The 15,352-nt window shown below is 40.7% G+C and overlaps 1 protein-coding gene across 7 annotated transcripts in view; it reads right to left on the bottom strand.

Annotated features, from left to right (window-relative positions):
• Positions 1 to 15,352, bottom strand: part of RBM47 (RNA binding motif protein 47) — an 83,121-nt gene that overhangs the window by 22,916 nt on the left and 44,853 nt on the right. The gene's annotated exons all lie outside the window — the stretch shown is intronic.

The raw sequence follows: 15,352 nt of genomic DNA, 5'->3' as shown, positions 1-15,352 counted from the left end.
TTTAGCTTCTCTTTCACAATAAGTAATTTTTTTCAGAAGGCTAACCCAAAAACACACTCAAGATTGTTGCTACAATGAAAGCAGCAAGTTGGTTTCTTGCCCTGGGGACAAAAAGTGTGATTTGAGAAATGGTTGGCTCAAAGGACACTTCACCTAGTGACAAACTTTCTAGGTAGGCTGATATTATCCATCATGTCCTCCTACACCAAGGGGATAATAATACTCTCCCATTTTATCATTTTAAAGATTATTATGTACAGTAAAGCAATACCACTTATCTCTTTTACATTTATTTCAAAATAGAGCATTTCGCTCCAGATACTCAAAGATCACAACTACCTACTCCATTAATTCACTGTCACATTTCCCAACCTGGTGGCCTCCAGCAGGACTGAAATACCATTCCCACCACCAGGTTGAGGAAGGCTCCTTTAGAGCAGGGGCTCCCAAGCTCCCAGAAACCCTGGCCAGCCAGCACAGGTGGTGATGAAGGTTTCTGGGAACGGCAGGCCAACATTTATTTATTTATTTATTTATTTATTTATTTATTTATTTATTTATTTATTTATTTATTTATTGGACTTATATACCGCCCCATAGTGCTACAAGCACTCTCCGGGCGGTTTACAATTTAATTATACAGGCTACACATTGCCCCCCCAGCAAGCTGGGTACTCATTTTACCGACCTCGGAAGGATGGAAGGCTGAGTCCACCTTGAGCCGGCTACCTGGGATTTGAACCCCAGGTCGTGAGCACAGTTTTAGCTGCAGTACAGCATTTTAACCACTGCGCCACGAGGCTCATATTTGCTGTATAAAGTGTGAAATATCCCTTAGTGGAGCACCAGAACCCTGAGGAATCATATGACTGATTTTGTACAAAATAATACTTCAAGCATCAGCTTGGAACTTTGCACCACAAATATATGATCTAGATCCAATGTGAACAAGCCTAGATATTCAAAAATGAATAAAAGGACTGGGATGACTGAGCTAAAAGCAGCAATGCTACAGGGGGAGGGAGGAAGATGTTAGTGGAGTAGATAATAAACTTTAGTGGAATTATTATGTTCTGTGGGGTTCCAAGCCAGCCGCAGATCTCCTGTATACCTATTTGCCTGTTTTACACAATCACGTGCTGATTCTTTCTTTCTTTCTTTCTTTCTTTCTTTCTTTCTTTCTTTCTTTCTTTCTTTCTTTCTTTCTCTCTCTCTCTCTCTCTCTCTCTCTTCCTTCCTTCCTCTCTCTCTCTCTCTCTTTCTTTCTTTTCTTTTCTTTTCTTTTTGGAAGCCCTGTGTGATAATGTTAACAAAAAGAAGTGGTGATGCATTTGAACAAATGTGTTGACAGTGAATGTTAAGACATTCTGGTAGAACATACCAAAATGCCATTAGGTTAATTTCATGAAAAACCTAAGACATCAAGATTTCATATTAACCCCACCCATCTATTTCAATTTGTTTTTATTCTGACATGAAACATATAAGGCAAGGTTTGGTAAAGTATGTGCCAAAATAATCTAATCATATAATTTTAAGTGCAAAACAATTCTAAACTTATTTGTTTTTAAAATGGCATATGTAGCTTAAGGAAACAGTAATAACGTGGGGAAAGGTGCAATAATTAAAGCTCTACAATGCTTGTACAGGACCTTATCACTAGGGTAATGCTATAACACTGAGGCTATTCAAGAGAAAATCATTTGTCCTTCCCTCACTATTCTCCCACACACATAAAAGAATAGTGTGGTAGAACTTGCAAACAGGAAGTGTCTAGTTAAAGTCACAGGAGTCCTGAAAACCCTCAACAGTGTTTTGCTAGATTGCACTAATGTTAAATGCCACTATATCTGAGTGCAGGTCATTGTTTGGTGAACCAAGAAGCTGCAGGTGAATAACATCTTAAACTGGCTTCACCCAATCATGCTAGCCAGTGTTTCCTTCCAGCCAGGAAAAAAAGATACTGTATATAAAAAACTTTCTTTTCTCAGAAAGATTTGGACTGACATTAGATGATACAAATAGCACATTATTTACAATTCCATGGGTGTCAAAACGTATTTTTTACGTTTAGCACAAGCTGTTCTTCTCAACCAGCCCCAATAGCCTGCAAGTTACATCTTATAACTGGACAAGTGCGTCTTTCAGCATCACATCTGGGCACTTAGTCAGCTGGCCAATCAAAAAGCAACCAAGTACAAACAGAAAACTAGCACTGTGGACCAGCACCTGCTTCTTGACTGTTCTCCTAGAAGTTAAATGAGGCTTATCATCTGAACTACTTAGAAGATCACCCAGCCATCCTAAGTGTCTAAGAGGCAAAGCAAACCAAAGCAGCCCCTTTTAATACTGTGAGTTGAATTCAGTGACTGGAAGAAAAGATTACATCAAATATGGGAGAGCATGCAACACATATTTTGCAAGAGATTAATCTAGCACAACCGTAGATTTAATTCTATTCAAGCCAGTCATGGGCTCTTTAAACCGTTATTGGGTTAAAAGATCATTAATGGCACTTTCTGCAGGAGCTGCAGTGTTTGCTGTTAAGGACAGTCTGCTGTAGTAATGCTGATCAGCCAAAACATTAAAACCACTGACAGGTGAAGTGAATAGCATTGATTATATTGTTACAATGACAGCTGTCAAGGGGTGGGATATATTAGACAGCAAGTGAACAAGTTCTTGAATTTCATGTCTTGGAAGCAGGAAGTATGGGGAAGCAAAAAGATCTGAGTGACTTTGACAAGGGCCAAAGCGGGTCAAAGCATCTCCAAAATGGCAAGTCTTGTGTGGTGTTCACGGTATGCAGTAGTTGCTACCTACCAAAAGTGGTGCAAGGAAGGACAAGTGGGGAACTGGTATTAGGGCTGTGGGTGCCCAAGGCTCACTGGTGCACATGGGAAGCAAACGCTATCTCGTCTGGTCCAATCACACAGAATAGCTACTGTAGCTCAAATTGCTGAGAGGTGTCAGAACACAAAGTGCATTTCAGTTTGCTGTGTATGTGGCTGCATAGCCACAGACATGCCAAGAGTGCCCTTGATTACCCCTGTTCACCACCAGTAGTGCCTACAATGGGATCATGAGTATCAGAATGCAACCATGGAACAATGAAAGAAGGTTGCCTGGTCTGATTATTCATGTTTTCGTTTAGGTGGATGGCTGGGCGTGTGTGTGTCATTTACCTGGGAAGAAATGGCAGCAAGATGCATTATGGGAGGAAGGCAGACTAGTGGAGGCAGTGTTATACTCTGGGCAATGTTCTGCTGGGAAACCTTGGGTCCTGGCATTCATGCGGATGTTACTTTGAAACGTACCTCCCTACTTAGAGTTTGCTGCAGACCCTGTACACTCCTTCGTGGCCATGATAACAGTGCCCTCTTTCACCCTGACACACAGCAGAAATTGTTCAGGAATGGTTTAAAGAACATGACAATGTGTTCAAGGTATTGCCTTGGCCTCAAATTCCCCAGATCTCAATCCAATTGAGCATCTATGGGATGTGCTGGAACACCAAATCTGATTCATGGAGGCCGCATCTTACAATTAGCAGGACTACTGCTAATGTCTTGATGCCAAATACCACAGGACACATTCAGAGGTCTTGTGGAGTCCATGCCTCAATGCATAAGAGCTGTTTTGGCAGCATGAAGATGAGCATATGATATTAGGCAGGTGGTTTTAATGTTGTGGCTGATCAGTGGAAGTAATTCTTTTGGTGCTTATGCCTGCAACCTGAGAGGTAGGCACTACAGGTTTGATATGCCAGTACACCATCCGCGTTTTGTAGCTTTCACTTTGGCTGTTATTTGCCTATTACTTTGTATCACAAAAGGCTTATTTTTATTCCTCTTTCTCTTCATCATATTCAAATGGATGTGGGTTCTATACTGACCATTTTTCTCCCTGAAACTCTGTATGTGGATGAGTCTTATTTATCTCCTTCCCCCCAAAAAAAACCCAATGCCTACAACAATTATCAACATATCCAGGGCCCAAGCCTAAATGGCTTGGGCCCTGGATACCTGAAGGACCGCCTCCTTCCATATGAGCCTACCCGGCAGTTAAGATCTAGCCAGGGGGCCCTTTTGAAAGAGCCGTCCCTCAAGGAGATAAGAGGGAGGGCTTGTAGACAAAGGGCCTTTTCGGCAGCTGCCCCCAGACTATGGAATGCCCTCCCGACTGAGATTCGTCTGGCGCCGACGCTGATGACATTTCGGCGCCAGGTCAAAACCTTCCTGTTTCAGAAGGCTTTTAACTGAAATAATATTAGCTGTGGGTCCGATGGCAATTTTATATATATTTTAATTGTATTTTAATTGTTGCATATCTTTGTTGTATTTTGGATGCTGTAAGCCGCCCAGAGACCTTTGGGTAGTGTGGGTGGCATATTAATTAATTAATTAATTAATTAATTAATTAATTAATTAATTAATTAATTAATTAATTAATTAATTAATTAATATAATAATAATAATAATAATAATAATAATAATAATAATAATAATAATAATAATAATAATAATAATAATAATAATAATAATAATAATAATAATAATAATAATATTTTGATCAAAATATTTAAACGCTGTAAATTTAGACAGTGAGGAAGAACTCTGCTGCATAAAATGTTCTACCATGAAAAATAAACATAGAAGTGTAGAGATAATTTATTTTAGTTGAAGCAAATATACTTTAGAAATGTCCATGCTTGCTGAACTATGAATATAGTATGCATTTTGCTACCCAGACAAGTAATAAATTTGGATTATTAATACTGAAACCCTTTGGGAGTGGGGAGAAGAGAAACATCAAACAAATCTGTGCTTATAATATATCATGAATAATTAGCATCCTAAATTATTCTGCAGCCTGCATAATAATGCTACATGAACTTTTCCTTTAGATTCAGCCAGTTTTAGAGTCATTTGTGTTACATAGTTGGCTGATGGCACTTCTGATCACTTCTGTATCCCGTTACTTCTTTGGTAATTTGTAAGAAGCATATCCACTAAAAAAATCACAGCTCTAGAAGAGTGCATGTATAATACCAAAGATGAGAGAAGGCTCGTTGTTGTGGGTTTTTCGGGCTCTTTGGCCATGTTCTGAAGGTTGTTCTTCCTGACGTTTCGCCAGTCTCTGTGGCCGGCATCTTCAGAGGACAGAGACTGGCGAAACGTCAGGAAGAACAACCTTCAGAACATGGCCAAAGAGCCCAAAAAACCCACAACCACCATCAGATCCCGGCCATGAAAGCCTTTGAGAATACATGAGAGAAAGCTACTAAGCTTTAAAAACAAACAAACAAAAAAGAAACCAGTGTCTGGACATGTTCTATCTCCCAGCTAACTATCTGATCTAGTTAAAGATGAATCGAAAAGTCCCATGGACATTAGAAAAACAGTTAGCCCAATTAGTGGCCTTTGATAACTAAAAATACAAGTTTAATAATTATAGATGCAAACACAATATCAAATATTTAAGGTGCCTGGGATATTCCAGCTTTGTGTATAGTTGCTATAGTATAGCACAAGATATATAGAACAATATACATTTCCTGGTAAGCATAAATACATTTTATATCTAAGGAAAGGGTGAGTCATAAGAGCCTCCTAGTAAACTCAAAATAAATGTTTACAAGGCCTAATTCTCATTTAAGTTAGAAATTTTAGCTTGTCAGATGGCTGATCAGCTGACAAATAAATTGCCAAACAATGTCAAGATTTGGTCTCTGTGAGGAAAGTGACCGCCTGTTGATCTTCTCAGGACCTTTAAAGTCACCTCTGGCTAAAACTTTAGCTCTTCATATACACTGAGCGAGTGCATTGTTAGAAAGGCTTTTAAGTAGAATGTGTTCTTACATTTTTATTTTTTCTAGGAATGTTTAGGTGCCCTTTAATTAACAGCTGCATCAGACAGGGATAAGGCAGATGCAGGTGTGAAGAGAGTGACTGTGACACTTTGACCCCTGTTTGTGGGCCACATTTTAAATCTCCACCTCCCCAGTTGGCTTGGGAGAAGCAATGCTACATTATGATTATCAAGGGGGAGATGGAAAGCCTGAAAAAAGGGAAAAGTCTGGGAAAAGAGGAATGTCCTCTAGAGGAGAAAAATGAATACTTGGGAAGCAAAAACTATAAAAGAGGAGTTAGAGAGAGGAGGAGGAGCACAATCTGAAGAGGGGGAACAGAAGGAGAAACAAGCCCCAAGAGTAATATGGGGAATCTTAGCACAGAGGAAACCAGAGGAAGAAGAAGAGAACTGGGGTGATGCACTGGAAGACCAGGAGGAAGAATCTTACCTGGCAGAAGCAGGAAACCCCCAAAATAGCAGAGGCCCAGGGAAAATAGGAATATGTGCAAAAGCAGGGTCCCAGACTGACAAACCCATCTCCTTGAGAGTCCCCAAAGCAGAAGCAGAGGACCTCTGTGTTTCTAAACTCTCTCAAAAGCCTTCCTTTTGGAGAGAAACAGAGAGGGGGAGGGAAAGAAGATGGCAGATTCAAGAACAAGGTAGAAAAGGACTCTCGCTCTTCGTGGACCAACCCTGGCCCAATACCCGAGAGAGGGCTTGCTGAACTTTTCAGTATTTAGGGAGGAGGAAGGGAAGAAGGGAGGACCTAGTCATTTGTTCCCGTTTTGGACACATAAGCCATACCCCTGCTTGGGATATATCAGTCGGAGTGATCAAGCAAGTCGGAGCCCAAGACCTCAGTAATAAAGGCACAAGGGTGTGTGTGTAATCATCAGTCAAAAAGAAGGAACCAATATCAATCAGGATAATAATTGGAAAGGGTTCAGAAACTGTATACAGTAATGTTGTTTCTGTTTCTAAACTTCATGTTCAATAAAGAACTGCTGGATAGCAGTTTAGGTTTAGGTAGAGCCAGAGATTGGGGTTCAGTGTCTCACTGTACTGTACTTCTTTGACAGGGGCTGGACTTGATAATCCACAGGGTCCCTTCTAGCTATGCAGTTCTAAGATTATTATAAATCCTGTTAATTTGGACGAAACAGTGTCTCTTGCTATGCAACAAAACACGGAGAAGGTTAAATATATATATTTTAATGTAAATAATAGCATATACCTTTTTTAAAAAAAGTTGTAGCATACGTGACACACACAAACTCTTGGGTAAAGTGAGGCCTGAGCCAAATAGCCCTGCTGCCCACTTCCTCATAAGGCCTGAGTGCCGGCTTCATTCCAGGCTACACTACATGGGCAATGCATTTTCCTTTAAGCCAGCATAAATCAGCAATAATAACCAAAGTGTATGGAGCTAGAAAGTTTGCTAGGAGGGTGACAGGACTGTGGTAGCAAGCTCTGCCTGACCATATATATTCACTATAATGGACAGAATTGTGTTGGGGGTTTAGCCACTGTAACTGTAGTTACATAAATCATGGTGTCAAATTTCTGCAGAGTAACAAGTTGCTGTTCATGTTCCTGGTTGTGCACCAAGTCATGTGACTGACATGGAACCAGGAATGGAAGTGGCAAATCATAAATTAGTGGCAATTTGTCACCATGAGTGATGCATCTACACTTACATTGCCAGCATGATTTTGCTCAACATGTGTTGAGAACCCTCTGAATATAAAGGTACAAATGCGGCAGTGGAGGCTGGTGAAGCCATTAGAGGAGGTGAAGCTCTGCCTCACCTCAGGCTCAGACCACCTATAGCCACACCACTCCCACTGGCCTTCTATCCAGAGACAGAAGGTAAGGGCCTTGCCTGTTTTGTACTCCTACTCAGTTCTCAATTCTGTGAGTGTGTGTGTGTGTACACATGAGAGAGAAAAGGCAGAGAAGAAAATAAGAGAATGGCCATGAATTAATAAGTCATCTGCTTAAAAAGTTGTAGTATGTAGGAACATTTCTATTTCTATTTCAGGAACAAAATATTTTCCCTCTAGTCTTCAGCTGAGGGTGGTTCAGAACAGGACACTGGTAACTTTTTGGATTCTTAATGGAATCTCTCCTGCAATTCAGATGGCATTCTTTGCCTGTGTATACGTATACTTTCCTTTTCCAGTCGATTCCACTACCCATCATTGGTTGCTATGCCTTCTGCTCCATCAGCCACAATAGGTACTAGCTGCCACTTCCACGGAGATAGTTTGCCATGAGTGATGGGGGAGGGGCAGTCATAGAAGGCAGAATTCCCAATCACATGCAGAGCTATCTACATGTACAGTTGCATACATAGTAGTCTCTGAAAATGTCACAGCATTTTGGTTAGATTTGACTAGATTAGAAGCTAGAAATGGCCTGAATTAGGTCTACTATATATGGGGGGATTTCACTAGGCAGACACCTGTTTTGTGACCCCCATCCCCAGAGGCAGGCAAAAAGGTGTGTGAGTGTGAGAAAAGGGCTCCATAGGCCTCTACCACATATTTCCTTTTAAAACCTCTGTATAGTGTAGGAGCATGTGTACACACACAAGTATGTGTATTGAGAAACAAATGGCTGGTAAGAGGTTTATCTCCCCCCTAAGTAGAAATGGTAGTCATGATTTGGATCAGGGCCCTTGTGAGTAAAGAAAAACAAAGATAAGGCAACTAACTGTATGCTACCTTTAAAATCTATTAACCTTTAGGTTCCTACCGAAGTGCACACGTTTCTGGTGGCATTTTGTGGGATTGGCATTGATGTTTTCCTACACATAACTGTGCCAATCTGAATGGCAAACTCATTACAGGCCTTGAGGAATCGTGTCTTGAATGTGAGGTAGAGAAGAGTTGGAATAAACTGCTTACTTTATGTAATGTTAGAGCAAATTGGGAAGGAAGAATTGATGAAAAAGTGAAAACCAAAGGCAATGGATTTGGTGGAGCTGATCTCAAGTTCTCATCCACCCTAAAACATGTGGGAAGAGCATCATGGAGGAAGCAAACACTTTTCTAAAGATCACAGAAAAGCATTTGGGGAGAGGTTTCTCACAGGATGCACCATCAGCACTGCATGCCATTGCACGAGAATAGTCAAACACACACCTGGCAGCTTTACAGTTGTGTCACCACCATCTCATAATCAGCAGTAGCCAAAGATGTAGCCAAAATCTAATATAAGCAGTCGGATACAGTTTGCCTGTCAGTCTGTAGGTGAAGCCAATTCATTTAAGGTCACAGTAGTTTCCATGTCCTGTCCATGTTGAAAGATGTCTGAAAGAAGTCCAAGAATTATAACTCACACTCCACCACCACACATACACTCTGTAGGTCAAGCTGCTGAGTAAACTGCAAATGTGGTTTGAAACAGATCAATAGCCAGCTGGGGAATTAACTTGAAAGTATCGTTCCACAAGCAACACAAGAATTAAAACTGTCTCCAACCATACCTCCAACCTACATCCCTTTTAGCATTTACACAGATTGCTTTGCTAGCAGGAGGCTTTAAATCCTCTGAGCAGCTTTCCCTTGTCTGTCAAAACACATAGCCAGCTCACAACTGGTTTTGTTGAATCTCTGAGGGCATCATCTGCCTTGGCAGGGGATGAAAAAAATATGAATGACAGCAATGAATGAGACTCCTATCCCCAGCTCCTTAAAACCTGTCAAGCTGAACATGTGCAGCTTTTCAGTTATCAAGCCTGACACAGCAGTCAGAGGTCATCTTGTTGTCCAGGCAAACTTCCCCACCCCCAGAAGTATAATTGTGACTCTAGATGTCCCAGTATAGATCAGCTGTGATACTGAAGGAAATCACTTTCTGTTTTGCTGTTACCTCAATGAAAATCCCCCCAATGTGATACATGTTCCATATAGGCACTAACAGCATACCTATAAGCTCTGTCCTGTGGGATTAATCCCAGGGCTGGGTAGGGTGGTTTTCCCATGTCTGCCGCTCAAGTCAACATGAAAAAATAGGGTTAGGGTGTGATAAGATGGGCATTTCCTCTACTCTACAAAGGACCAGAGGTAGTGTTTAATTTGCAAATATCATAAAACCCCTTCATGACATGGATTCAAAGAGGAAGGAGCCAGACCAAATAGGGTTGCTTAAGGTACATATGCCAATTGGATGCAAGAACTACATATACGAAATGGCGTACCAGAATTCAACTCAACCTCTAGCAACCTTATTTAGCTTGCTCCAGATTGCTTTTATGAGCCCATACAGACAAACCCTTAAATCACGTCTCTCCAAAATAAACCTACACAAATATCAATTGATGCAGCAGCACACATTTACCTGAGTGAGAGAAATATCTTCCCAGCAAAGGTTCAGGCGAGCACCAAATAACAACCTACTTCGTATGCATCTCCCTCTACTATAGATCTTAGCCATGCACTATGGAATTGCATTGTAACAGCAAAAAATACAGCACAGAACTAGAGCACAGCAGTAGCTTTCGTTGAAGCACCTAGCCTAGTCAGCCCTTAAGGGGCTTCAGTGTAGACTGTTCCAGATTTCAATCCCTTCCTACATGAACAGGTACCTCATGTTGCAGAACTGGCAGACCTCTGCCCCAGAACCTGGCAGTGTCACCAGTTAGAGAAGTTTAGTCACCCACTGGATAGTCTGACTCTGTACAATGCAACTCTGTATAGTCACAGACACTCATATGAGCTGGGTCCTAATTCATTTCCAAATAAGGTAGCCAGACTGAGCATCTTTCCACATAATTTGGAACTTGGAGCGATTTTGGTCACCTACAGTCTACATTCGATGTTCTCTTATGAGATTCCTCCATATGAGAAATAATATGCCCTTACTGTTGTAATCCTGTTTCCCAGGACTGGGGCAGTGAGGAGGCAGCAAACTCCTTTCGTCTCTCTTGGAGGACAGAGCTGTGTATGACAGAAATAGGGGTGTCTCGTTGATCAGGGCAGGGAGGGCACCACAACCCAAATGTTTAGGGGAAGGTGTCCCTCTGCTCTTATCACAAGGCATCTATATATTAAAGTCAAAGGTCAACTGTCACTCCCCTGTCAGTATAGAGAATGCTGATGGGTTGCCATCTTGTACTTTGCCTCAGGCAGCAAAGTGACTTGGAATAACCTCATTACTGGCTTGATATATCTTCCTTGAAATGTGAGCTGCACTAGATCTTATCTCCAGAACTGTCTAGATATTCAGGGCCTGGCCAAGCAACAGAATTAACGTTGTTGTTCTTCAACATTTTCCAAAATACCTCAAGTTCCTGGATATCCCTGCTCCCTGTAGGCTAATGTTAAATTAGCTCTCAGTATCTACACATTCTAGCAGGTTCCCCAGACCCACCTCATAAACTGGTTTAGCAACACTACTGATCAAGGGGAGTGGCTAAAGGAAGAACTAGAAGGGTTCAAAGCTACTCAGAAAATTGACACAGTCACACCACAAACTGATCTAGAAATAAGAAACCATCTATAAAAGTGAATGGCATAGGAAATCCCAGAACTGAGTGACACAGTGTCAAATATCAGATGTTAACCAAAATATATACATAGCTGGAAGGGAACCTATGGATCATCCAGAAGGTGCAGTGGGGAAATGAACTCTCAACCTCTGGCTCCAGAGCCAGATACCTAACTACTAGCCGCCCCGAGTAGACATGGTCTAGAGGGGCGGAGTAAAAAATCAAATAAATAAATAAATAAATACTGAGCTATCCAGCAGTCATTATGACAAACTAAAACATGCTAAACTGGCATCAACATGTATTAAAGCAGGACAAATGTTTTGCAAGGTGATTTTTGTTGTTCCAAGCTACTCTGATTTGCATTGACCCTAGTACCATATTGATCCATGTTGTTCTGTGCTGTTTGTCAGTGTGTCCCATGAGGCAGCATTTCCTTGTAGGTGTGATATTCCTTGTAGGTATATCACCATTACTTGGTGATATAACATCCCAAGTAATGGGATGTTATATCACCAGGATATCAACTGTTGCTGCCTTTTGTCCCATCCTTCACCCCCAGTTTTGGAGCATGTATAATTTTGTGCCAAGCTAGACAGGCACTTTATAACAAGAAGGTCCAATGTTTTAGAATACCACAATGGTGCATTTTAATTTCATTTTTTTTTTGCAACATGAATAAATCCTTTGCAATTATATATTATACATGATAGTAGTAATTTTATTAGTTTTCGGGAGGTCATGTTGTTTTTAATCAGGATGTCCCCACATTTGCTTTTTTGAAGAGTTGGTGTCAGAAATAGCAATGCCCTGATGGTCTTAAGAGGGCAGTGAGACCTTCCTGTCAAAAGAAAAGATGTACATCTGTCAAAAATAACCCTAATGCCCCTTAGCAAAGCAAAGAGCAGAGCAAAGCTACAGTGTTTCTGGACACACTGTTTCCCATCAAAGAGTTTGTGTCAAAGAGAGATGATTTCCCAATGATCTTAAGAGGAAGATTTTTAGTATAAAGTTACCTGCATTTTGGTATACCAGACCTGTTGTGTTATTGTGCAGATTAAGCTCCAAGATCAAGAGATACAAAGCAGATTTTATAGCAACATGGTATCTCCAGGACTTCCATGGAGGCCACAGCGCTTTACTTTCTAACCCACATATCCTGACCCATTTCACTTAATTCCTATAGGCTGATCAAGATCACCATACAGTATTCCAATAAGGCTTAGGTGCATGTTGCCCTTGTGGCTTCCCACATCCCTCTCCAGAACTACATCCAGTATTTTTGTTTTGTGACTGGACGTACCTTCTTGAAGGTCCACCTGCTATGCAACAGAGACCTTGTACTCTTCTGTGTATGAATTCAACCTGTGGCCAGCTGCATTGAGACTTTCCAGGAAAGCTGCAATTACCCCTTACTTGCTGCCAATAATAGAGAGGAATGTGCTCATAGCTTATAGTCTCAGCAATTAAAAGCTTGATGCAGTTCTGTTGACCCGTAATGAGGCAGGGGTTCATTGTAGTGTCCCAATGCTTGATCAAGATGACTGGCATCTCTCCAAATGAACGCCTAATGAACAGGTTGAAAATCTAAGGATTTGTACATTTTAAAGCAAGCCAGAGCTCAGCTTGAAGAACAAGCTTTTTCCATTGTTCAACCAGTGTAACTCCTATATAAACTTGGAATTATATAACCTAACCTGCCTTCCCTACTACGGCAAGGAGGCTGGTCTACCTGTCATCCCCTCTTTTGAGAAGAATGGGATAATAAATCCCTGTTTGAAAATGTTCAGGTCCCTAATTGAGGAGTCACTGTAGGTTCACATCCTGTCCACCTGAAATGGAAACAGTTCACAATACTATGTTGGTTCATGGAGCCAGACTCATCTCAAGTGCCAGGCAGGCTTGGAAACAGTGGTCATAATCTTATTTTATAAGTGGAATTGTATATATCACAGCAGCAAATTATCATGAATTAACCCAATGGCAGTTGTGTTTCTGATGGTGTGCTCAAGATGTGACTAAGAATGCAACTAGCACCTTGTTAATCAGTTGTGTGATTTCACTTACATACTCATAAGCCTCCAATAGGATAGTAATAATGGCTACTATCTCTTTCCAGACACACTCTTTACCAGGGAGAATCCATACGATCGAATGTTGTCTTCACATGACACACTTTCCTCAATTTAGTGTTCTCAAAATGTTTTGGACTACAACTCCTATGAATCCCTGCCAGGATTGTCAGTATTGGTGGCCATTGCCCAGAACATTTAGAGGCAACAGGTTGGGGAAACCACATAAAGCACCACATTGCACAGGAAAAACTCTTCAGTTATGCTGCCTGAAAAGCCTCCAGCGGGTCTCAGGGGTTCTTCACTTAAGAAGAAAATAGGTTTCTGATTCTCATATAAGTTCAGAAATTTCCATACAAGCAAATCTATTTAAAACTTAGATTAGATGAAATGAGCTATGAATCATCACCTTAAAAAAATTAAATCTGCTTGAATTGGTAGAACTGATTTAAGATTGAATGAACTACCAAGGACAATATGCTGAAATAAGCACTGGCTTAATATTTTTAATTCTTTCCTAATACATTATGAGGGGGTTAGGCCTCAATAACCAGAAATATATTCCATCTGAAGAGCTTGACAAGCAGCAGACCAGCAACATTAAAAACAGCTACTTTGACAGGATCACAAAATAGTAGATATGCTGTGTCTATAACACACCATTTCTGTTTTCCACCACTGTTTATATATCTCATTAAATTGCATGAGATAAAAACACTGCCTGCATTTTTAAAATGTCTTTTTTTCCAGGAAGTGGAACAATTCTCTAGAATGTCCACTGTCCTTGACACATGTACAGTATTGAGAAAAATTGTGCAATGTCAGCATTTATATGCTTTACTTGAGATACCACTACTAATAGTGACGAGAAGAATTAGAACACTTTTGAATCAGCCTTAATCAACAAAGGCCCAGAGCAGATGAAATGTTCCCAGTTCTCAACTATGTTCAGAACTGTGAAATGTTCTGTATGCTGCAATGCCTTATGCTGATATTTTCACCAGCCATAATTAACCAAAACATCTGTAAATTTCCTTCCCACATCTGATAACTCTGCTTTGGAGCAAATTATAGTTTGGCAGTGCAGATGTCATACTATATACTATGTACCATCCACACAAATACTGTTCTTTTTCTCTGTTATGGATGGCTTTAAAATTATCAAAATGTTTTAGGAATAAGGGAGAAAACAGTCCCGCTATTCCCACTGCTGACCAATATATTTTGCTGTGAGAATCTGTGAGGTTGCCGCATGAGATGTTGCTGGGACTTCCTCTTCTACTGAGAACAACAAGGAACCAGGAAGCGTTAACTGTAATACTTAGAAAGGCTTCCAACATCCTGTTTTAAAGCTTATTCATGAAACAATTGCCCTACTGGTCTTGGAAAAAGCAGGGCAGCTGATCTGTGTGAACTGGGAAACAGACACCATTTGTCTGTCATAGACAACAAGTCGACTGAGGGCTTATCAAGACAGAGAATTTATTCCACTGTATGTGCTTCTCCCACCCACCCCAAAACATACAGACATTACAAGCCTCAACCTGGTACCAACAGTGACAAAGAGCAACAAAACCCAAATTTCTGTTGTTTTTAAAGCCCCTCCCAAGGCTTTTTTTTTTTGAGGGGAGGGTTGTTTTTTCTTTTTGGCTTTGTACAGGGGTGGAATTAAAGTAGCAAGAGCTCTTAGGTAGAAAATATCCAATGTTACCTCGAATCCACTAACAAACAAGAACTAAAATCCAACACAGAAGGTGATTTTGAAAGGGTTTCTTCAATGTTTTTCAGAGTTAGTGTGAAAGGGAGCCAATTTCAAAAGGAGATTAGGAGTGGAATGAACTCCCACTGAGGAGGGTTCAGATCAGAAGCTATCCACTACACACACATGAACACACATACGAAACAAAACAAAATAAATCTAACACACACATAC

The sequence above is a fragment of the Pogona vitticeps genome, chromosome 5 (assembly GCF_051106095.1).
Source record: "Pogona vitticeps strain Pit_001003342236 chromosome 5, PviZW2.1, whole genome shotgun sequence".
Lineage (NCBI taxonomy): Eukaryota > Metazoa > Chordata > Lepidosauria > Squamata > Agamidae > Pogona > Pogona vitticeps.
The sequence above is the reverse complement of the archived record's forward strand: the minus strand, read 5'-3'. Positions and strand labels throughout refer to the sequence as shown.